Source organism: Clupea harengus, chromosome 17 (assembly GCF_900700415.2).
Source record: "Clupea harengus chromosome 17, Ch_v2.0.2, whole genome shotgun sequence".
NCBI classification, from domain to species: domain Eukaryota; kingdom Metazoa; phylum Chordata; class Actinopteri; order Clupeiformes; family Clupeidae; genus Clupea; species Clupea harengus.
This window is the reverse complement of record NC_045168.1, coordinates 7,794,562-7,804,838: the sequence shown is the minus strand read 5'-3', so window position 1 is coordinate 7,804,838 and position 10,277 is coordinate 7,794,562.

Sequence of the window (10,277 nt, the reverse complement as noted above, 5' to 3'; positions counted from 1 at the left end):
AGTTGCATTTGTGTGTGGGAATATATTGTTGGGGTGCAAGGATGAGAAGTTGGAGAGGCTGGACTAACTAACTTGGGGGACTGAACAAAGTTGCCCGAAAATCTCAGAAAATCACAGAAGAACCGTTACTTTCAACATAACTTATAATGTTCTTTGGTCATACTGGGTGCTCAAAAGATTACCTTAAAACTGAGTACTGTAAAACATGGCACTGAAGGACCTCACTTCTTTACATATCCAGAAAAATAAGGCTAGAAGTTAAGAAACACTCAACTATGTAAAACACTGTGTCCATAATGACTTCTGTGTATCTACTGAATGAATCACCTTCTACTGCACAACAATTCATCTCCACTAGTACTACAGGAGAAATATCATGTGACTGAGATTCAGAAAAAGGGTAGACAAGACAGTAGACAATAGAGATGTCTGTTAATTCACCTGACCTCATCTTCTGTCTTCATCACGCGAACATCCCCCTACGGTGAAAACATTACAACAAAGCTTAAATAATTTAGTGAGAAGAGTGCATCACTTTTTAAACAGAGTATAGTAATTCAGAAATCTCAGCTCTCACAGTGAAGCACAGACCTGGAGCCATGGGGGAGGAGTTTGGACTGGTCTTCAGAACAGGAGGGTGGGTTCGTCAAAGGCTGTGAAGAGTTGGCAAAGTATACATGTATAAAGACTGTTCTACAGAATACACATCTAATACAGATAATCATGTGATAAAATACATGTCCATAAATGTCCAAAACATGTAATGATGGTCTGACTACAGACATAATATTTTACTGAATTGTAGACTATTGCTCAACCATGTTGAGTGGCACAGTGACACACACCCATTCACAATTCACAGCTGACACTTCTACTGACATCTCACCGATGGTAAAATATTTTTTTTTGCAATCATAAAGAGGAAGGTACTGTACAAAAATATTTGTTTGACAGTTACGCAATAAAATGACCAGGCACGTGCACAGACATTTTGGGGGGCAGCTGCTCAAACCAAAAAATGGGCACCCATCGCCAAAATTATTAATGAAATTAAAAATAATAATAAATAAAAAAACACAGTAGGATATTCTCAACTTAAATTATTATTTTTGTTAACAAACTAACTCAAATTATCTCCTGAACATAACTCAGTCCTACACTTTGTCTGTCCTTCCTCATCCATGATGGGCTCCTCTGAACCAGGTAGGGTTACTGATTTTCCCTTATTTGTTTTACTAGTTGATGGCCTGATCCAAGATAAAAGAGAGCTGCTACCCTGAGCTGCTTGCTGGAGTTCCCTGTCCTTCTGCTTTTGGAGTCTCTCTTTTCTTGGCATTATTATTTTGTAAATGAGATAAATCAATGTTGTGCATAATGATCCAGAGTGACTTACATTATCTCTGTAAAGCTGACAACACAGTACACACACATTTTTTTTTACTGTTTTCTGACTGTTGAAGCATAAGCAGCATTACACTAATAATATACCACAATATACCTCACCAGACTGTCATGTAGCTCAACTTAAGACCTACTTTTCATTTCAATAATTTTAAATTAAATTTGTAGACCCGTAAAACTGCCATTAAATTCTCTGCCTGCCTGCCTGTTTGCCTGCCTGTGTCTGCCTGCCTGTAGGCTATCTCTCTCCCTGTCTCTCTTCATTAAACATGACAAACGTCAGTAAACAGCTGGACAAGGCTTTGAAATCACGGATTTCGTCAGTTTTGTGTTTGTTTATTTTTTTAGGAAACGTCGGACCAGTTGCGACGTAATGTTTTCAGCGGCGCTATGATGTTGTGGTTAATTTATCACCAAACAACGTCGGGGGATTGCACAAACACCTTCATTACCTGTTTGTCTGATGCTGCGGGTCAGAAAAGAAGTAGGCTGCAGCCTTTTGGCCGGGCGCTCAGCACTGCGTGAGCACCAAGTGGAGGAGGAGGAGGGAGGGGCGCGTGAGGGTTGTGAGCGTCGCGGAGCATGTCGGGGCGAAATTCTCACAAGAACTCAAATAAATGCCCCGTCATATATCAAAACACTTTTGAGGGGAATTGATGACAGAGTTATTTTTATTCTTAAATATTGATGAATGAAGAAAAAATTTGGCTCCAGCAGAAGGGGCACTTTTCTCATCCAGGGCAAAAGGGCAGGTGCTTGAGCACCACTAGGCGTCTATCTGTGCACGTGCCTGAAAATGACTATTGTTGACTAGTCAATAAAAGGACTATAGTATCATGTTAAAACCTCACCACAGTGTTGTTACAAGATATGTTTACATTACAATTTCTTAAAATAAAACTAGAAAAACAACATGGAAAGAATCTTGTACACAAAAGGACAAGATTGTTGTCAACGAAGAAAGACATAGAGGTAATGAAATTGTACGAACACATTTAAGGAATGTCTTCCCAGATCAGTCATTCAATCCATGGTACATTGAAGCACGTACCCACTTCACACAACAATCTACCAGTAACTGAATGACTATTCACAGCGAAAAACATGCTATGCTATACTATATAAACCATTTCTCAGGGACTTAGGTGACATGGTGCTGTATCAAGGATCCATCTTTGTGCATTCTTAACATTCATCCCGTCCACAATTACTGGCACCCCTGGTAAAGATGAGTAAAGAGGGATATAAGACATTCGTCTCTTGGTGAATTAGCTTAATCTTACACTGAAAAAATCCAATGAAGAAATTATTTTAAACAAAATCACATGTGCCACAATTATTGGCACCCCCTAGAAATACGTATAAACTCAATGTAACTGAAGAGTGTTTAGGAACACAAACTTGTCACGTCGGCGCTGACATCCGCTCCGGCCACGCCCCCTTTAGCACACTCTCACAGCTGCATTACACCCAACTCATCAGTCACGTCCACTCTCCACTCATTTCACTTCTCCAAATCACACACCTGGCAAGTCTCTACATATACTCCTCACTCCCCTCACCCCCGTGTCTGGTCTCATCGCTACATGGACAAAGTTACTGCCCGAGACAACCAGCTTCCACTACATCTAGCGTTCTCAGGATTCTGCTTCCTGGAAGACAAGTTAAGTGTTCTCTTTGCCCGCTGGAGTTCCGTGCTCTAAACCCCCGTGTAATTCAGTTCCGCTCCTCTGCGATTTATTCTGCGAGCAGTGACTCATAGTTTTCAGTTCCGTGCTCTTTCGGTTTACATGCTTTAGACTCTGTTGTTAGTTTTTCCCAGAGATTGACTCCTTGTGGGTTTGTTTCGTTTAGTCCTTGTAAAGTTTAATGGTTATTTCTCCAAAATTACCATCAGATGCCACTTCCATATCAACAGTTTATTTTGAAGGCATGCAAAAAAAAAGACCAAAAATCTAAGCACCTGGACTTGACTAAACACTATAGGGACTCTGTCCAGAAGGTCAGATGAAGCAAAAATAGAGCTTTTTGGCAACAAACACTCAAGGTTGGAGTGCCATAAAAATAAGGATGACTATACTGAAAATAACCTGATCCCCACTGATAGGTATGGTGGAGGGTCTGTGATGCTGTAGGGCTGTTTTTCCTCCAAAGTCCCAGGGAACCTCATTAGGTACATGGCATCATGGAATCCATGAAATACCAGGACATTTGAAATCAAAATCTGGCTGCCTCTGCCAGTAAACTAACACTTGGTCGTCCGGCAGGACAATGTTTAAAAACTCCTTCTACGCTCGCTTTGAGAGGACAGTGACCCTCCTGCAGTGGAGTTATCTGAACGCCAAGCCACCCTCGCAAGGTACCAGGCCCAGACGGCATACCAGGTGAGGCCCCTCAGGGGTTGCACTGACCAGCTAGCAGGGGGATTTAGTGACATCTTTAACCTCTCCCTCAGCCTGTCGGTACTCCCCACCATCGTCCCTGTGCCCAAGAACACCAAGGTCACCTGCATGAATGACTATCGCCCGGTAGTCATAATGAATTCACCTCTGTCATCATGAAGTGCTTTGAGCGGCTAGTCAAATCATTAATTTGAGCCACAGGTGGTTAGAATCGGTCACCGCACATCATCCCTGGTGATCACCAACACAGGCACCCCACAGGGATATGTGCTCAGCCCCCTCCTGTTCTCCTTGTTCACACATGACTGTACGGCAACGCACAGTTCCAACCTCATCGTCAAGTTTACTGACGACGAGTCAGCCTACAGAGAAGAGGTTGATACCCTGACAATATAGTGTCAGGATAACAACCTCTCTCTCAACGTAAGTAGGACTAAGGAGATGGTTGTGGACTATAGGAGGCAGCAGGAGGAGGAGCATGCACCCCTACACATCAACGGATCCGAAGTGGAAAGGGTCAGCTGCTTCAGGTTCGTCGGGGTGCATATCAGCAATGATCTCTCCTGGTCTGCTCACACAGACAAGGTGGTCAAAGGGGCCCGGAAACGTCTCTTCTTCTTGAGGAGACTGAAGAAGTTTAGCATGGACTCAGTCATTCTCACAAACTTCAACAGATGCACGATCGGTCTTGTACATGTAGACTGGAGAACAGTTTCTTTCCGAGGGCCATCAGGCTTCTCAATGGACAGTAAATCACTTTCGCCACTTTATTCACTTGCCACTTTGCACACACTTTGAACTACTGTTTGCACTACCGTAATTTCCGGACTATAAGCCGCTACTTTTTTCCCACTCTTTGAACCTCGCGGCTTAAACAATGACGCGGCTAATTTATGTATTATGATACCTTTGACTGTATACGGTGGCTTTGTGTTTACGGTGGCTTTGTGGAGCTAGGATGCTAGCATGGATGCAGCCGCATGGATGCTTAGCTCCACGCGATTTCTCAGTATTTCTCAATAACTTAACTAATGTCAAAATAACCACAGTCTACCGGCGTAGACAGAACACAACTCAAAACACTTAAAATAAAAGTTTACAACAATACAAATCCAGTCTTTTCAAGTTCTTTAGCTCACTGGTTTCAAACTAGCGTCTTTCTTCTATCTCGCTGTCTTCAATCTAACGTTCTACCTGAACAGTGTAAGGTCTGTGTTCTGTCCATGTCTAATTTCTGTGTTTGTCTCCCTTGTGTGGTCGCATGTTTGTTCCCGTGTCTAGTCCTCGTGCTTCCTTGTTCCCGCCATGTGCTTTCCCTGTGTTTGTTTGTCTGTGCCATGTGCCCTCTTGTTGTTGTCCGTGTCTCCACCCCTCACCTGTTCCCAATCTCCCGGGTTGTGTGTGTCATTGGGTTCACCTGTGTCCTGTTAATTCCCCTTGTTTAGTCCACCTGTGTCCTTGTCTGCCCCGCCTTGATTGTTCTCACCTGTCCCTCGTTATCTGTTGCCTGTGTGTATATATAGTCCTTGTTTTCTTGTTCCTCGTTGTGTCGTCGTAAGTTTGTGTTTGATGGTATGTTCCTTGTGTTTCCACTGCTCCTCGTGTATTCCTAGCGTTTAGCGCTTCTGCCTTGTTCAAGTGATTACTCGTGCTTCTGACCTCTGCCTGCCCTACTACTATTCTCCTGCCTATTCCCTGTCTGGATTTGTTTGCCTATTTTTGGACTGCCTACCTGTGTACCGAACCCTGCTAGTAAACGTTTATTCTTCTGAATCTACCCCTGTGCTGAGTCGTGCGATTGAGTCCTGCACAACACCCACCATTCGTAACAAACAGAAAGAAGAACTACCTTATTTCTGATTGACTCTTGCAACTGTGCTCTCTTAAAGCAACAGCGCACTTATCTTAACTGGCAAAACGAATAATATGCATCAGTATTGTATAACTTTTGATATTAATTTTAGGCTGTGTAAAGTTCATTTGTTTCAATGTACCGGTAGGCACCTGCGGCTTATAGACATGTGCGGCTTATTTATGTTCAAAAGAGTAATTTTTTTTTTATTCAGTGGGTGCGGCTTATATTTAGGTGCGCTCAATAGTCCGGAAATTACGGTATATGTTTAGTATATTGTATTGTATATTTAATTTCGTATAGTTAGTATATTTAGCACATTTATATTTTTTTACGTTAGTATAGGTTTATTATTATATGTTTATTATATGTTTAGTATATGTTCAGAGTATTTATATGTTATGTTATGTTATTTTAGGTTGTTGTGCAGTGCCTTGTCATACGAATTTCAGTGCCCAGTCTGACTCTGTGTTGTTCTGTGCATCTGACAATAAAAGACTTGAACTTGAACAAGATTTACACAAAAAGTCTAGAGACACAAAAATTGTTTACTGAACACAAAATCAAGCTTTTGCCATGGCCATCTCAGCCCCATGACATAAATCCCATAGAAAACCTGCCAGGTGAGTGCACAAGATTATTAAATGCAGGGGGGACAATAATTGTAGCATATGCAGTTGGGTTAAAAATAACTATTTCTTGATTAGGTTTTTTTTTATTTTCAGAATAAATTGGCCAGATTTGAAGGTTGGGGTTTGTCTCAGTATTTCAGTGTGAGAATAAGCTATTTTACTCATCTTTACCAGGGGTGCCAATAATTGTGGAGGAGACTGTACATGTACATCATGTATACATATATCTACAAAATACACATTTAATACAGATAATCATGTGATAAAATTACTGAATAATAGACTATTGCTAAACCATGCGCACATGTATCTGCCTGAGTGGCACAATTACACACACCCATTCACAATTCACAACACAATTATAACAACAACAAAATAATTTTTGACAATTACGCAATAAAATTACTATAATTTTACAAAATTTTACAAAAAGACCAAGGGTTGCTTACCTAATTTAATATCCAAAAAGCTCTTCGTTCAGCAAATGCAGCATAAATGATCCATATCCTCCAAAAGTGGTAACATCAAAAATAAAAATACAAAAGGGAAATTTAGATATAGATTTACCTAAGACACAGTGATTTCTTCAACATTTGTCAAAGTAACAGGGAAGACTGTCCGCTGTTCAATTAAAGGAGGAGTTCAGAGTGAACCGCTGACACAGGGGCGGCGCCAGGGGGGGGCTAGGTGGTGCTCTAGCTCCCCCTGGACTAGCCATAGCACCCCCATAGCACCCCCAAGAAAGTAATGGTTTATTTTATTATTGTTATTTAATTTCAGTCTACGTTATTTATTGTGTGATAATAATATTTAACTCACAAAAGAAAATAATAACAGATTGAAATTAACAGATTGTTTTAGACACAGAGCAATCATTCTGTCATAACCTTTGACCCAATTTTCACGTCGCACGCGTGAATGTTGACGTTACCGGACAGTTGCAGGAGAAAGCGAGCTAGTGCGTAGTAGTTTCAAGTTAACATCAACAATGCATCAGTTTTTGCTACCTAAAAGTCCACGTTTGGAAGAATGATTAAGAAACGAGAGTGACGTAGAAGAATAAGAGATTCCAGCGGTATCTGTTGTGGATTTTTAAGGAGAGGAACGTTGTGGTCAAGGAGGTCAACCCTCCACCACTACTGAGGGTGCTAACCATGGTGAGGGTGCTAACCATCAGTGATATTAGCATGAACGCTCAGGATGGTCCGAGAAGATCAAAACCCCAGAAATATCCACCTCGCATGTTTGGAGTCCAACAAATGAGTTTTTGTAAAAGCTGGTTGGAACAGTCTGGTGGTTGGAGTACAATGTAACCAAGGTATTGTTAGCTGTGTAACATTAATGAAAGCTGTCTGATTTGTTGCATGCATTGATTGCCCTGTGTCGCGGAAGACTCGTTGCGGTTGATTAGCAACGAAGATGCCCTTTTTTGTCGAAGATTTTAACTTTTGCCTTTTTCCTCTTTTTTGGATTTTTTTGGAGCCGCTTTAAAAAAAAAAATCAGAGACTCTAACCTAGGACAAGCAGCCTGTCTGTTTGCTAGGTATACATACGTGTGTATGTGATGATTGAGGATTGTGAACTGAAATAATATATACTTTTTTAACGTATTTCTGACTCTGTTTTGATTCTAGTTCATTCTATCTGCTATTCCAAGATTCATTTCACTCTGTCTGACATGGTAGTGGTCACCTGGCGCCCAACTTTAACCCTCACTACCACAACTTTAACCCTAACGCCCTAGTGTTTCAAAGTAATTTAAGTATTTGGGATTGCGGACTCTATAACATGCTGTATGCCTTTTGTCGGTGGCCGTTGCAGATGTACGCGTCAGTCGGAAGTTGCCTAAATGATAATAACAATACAATCGGTTTGTTTAGCGCTTTTCATGGACCCCAAAGACGCTTCAGAGAGCATGTAATCATGTAAACAGATGATAGACGATATGGTGTGGAATTGTTGTAGTAGAGAACCCTGTGACACATAGGCTATCCCCCTCATTTCATAGCACCCTCGCTAAAACGCCGAGCTCCCCCATAGCACCTGCAGAAAAAAATGTCTGGCGCCGCCACTGCGCTGACAGCATGAGGATGGGAATGGGGTGAGGTGGTGTGGTGTTGGAGGAGTGAGGTTGTCCTTAAAGGTCCACAGGCACAAACTATGATATTCTTCATGTTGCAGTGCACTACAATAACTGGCAAGTTAGGGCTGAGGTAAAAGAAAAACAATGTTTCTAGTATTAGGTATTACATTTTTTTGCAATGGAACCTTTCAGGATGCATTTTCTGATCTCTGGTACTCTAACTAAATCCATGCTCTATTATTTCAGAGAAGAGGGGGTACAAGCACATAACTGACAAATATTTAGTAGGTCCAAGAACACTTACCACTTTTAAAATTAACCATCACTTCAACATTATGCTTGCTGGGAAGTCTGAGATGTCTTGCCTCTCTGAACAAGGATCCAGACCTTCATGTAAGAACAATGAAAAAAAAACATTAATCTACACAAAATGACCAATCACAATCATAATCACCTTGTAGAATATGAGTAAGAGCATCCTGTACAAAAGCCCTGAAGGAAAACGAATGAAGTATCTTCAGACTTTACAAAACTATAACACAAGGGTAATACATATAGATAGCTGTGGGCACTGCAATGACTGCAAGTTGTCCAAGGCAAAGGAGGAGGTTAATACTGTAATGCTATTGAAGGAGGAGTTTCAACTGAACAGCTGAGATGAGATGACCTTTACACATGTATCATCACTTAGAACATCAGTGCTCCTCACAAGCTGTCTCCTCAATCAGACAGAGGCACTCAGCAGGAATTTCACAGGTTATCTTTGTCCTCAAGGACAATGGCAAGGAAACCATGCAGAGTAAACAAGACTGAGCAGAGAATCAGGTGTCACCATACAAGCAACCTGAGATGTCTACAACTCCCAAACATACCCTTAAGTGGGCTTCATAGTTCATCTGCTGATTCTGAATTAATTGTCATGACTTTCCCTCATGTATAAAAGCATATAACAAGAACATTATTATTGACATTAAAATAGCAAATTAACACAATTATATTTATATATAATGAAGGTCATTTTCAAATTTGGCTTTGGCAATAACTTTGCAATTAAAGAAAATTAAAAACAAACTAACAAAGAATATTCTGATCTGACCCTGATCCTGCAACTTCCATCAAAATGTTATGACAGTTTCCTCTAAGCAATTTACAAATTCCTACATTTACACATTGGGTTTCCAAAATGACTGAAATCAAAAGTTCAAAAGGTTTAAATCCTAATTGTGCCACAAATCAGACGTAACAGCGTGTTGGTCAATAAAACATCCAGCCATTTCACCTGTATTATACTACAGGTACCTAACACTCTATAGGTAATTCATGGGTCAAACTAAAGTACTACGTGTGAGGATGTTAATGAAAGATGTCTTAGCATTCATCAATGGTACTTGGACCTTGTTGTTCCCCTCGACCTGTTTCTTTAGCTGTCTATACTTAACCAGGTCACATTTATGCTACTTCCACTACTGTATTACTCTTCTATATGTAAGAGTCTAACGCAACTGGCCATTGCAAACAGTGACCTTGGACCAAAGGAGTCAATAGTGTATGATGGGTTTACACAACTGGAACAAGTTCAGTGACCTACACAAGCTGTTGTTCTCAGTCAAAGGAAGGCAGCAAGCAGATATTTCACAGGGCTATCTTTATCCTTAAGTCTGAAGGTAGAATAACAATACTGCACTGGCAGGATGGGACAATGTGAAGTGTGACTACCAGCTGGCAGCTGACTGACCTTGGCTATTCCTTGATTCGCTTCTAATAATAGCTGTAATCTATGCCTCTATGCAAGTCAAGGTATAATACTGGCATTTACTGGAAAACCTTTACCATACATACATTGTAACATTCTGTTTTGTCTTTCACCTTCACCACTTTAACCTGGCAACTGGATATCTTCTATAAAA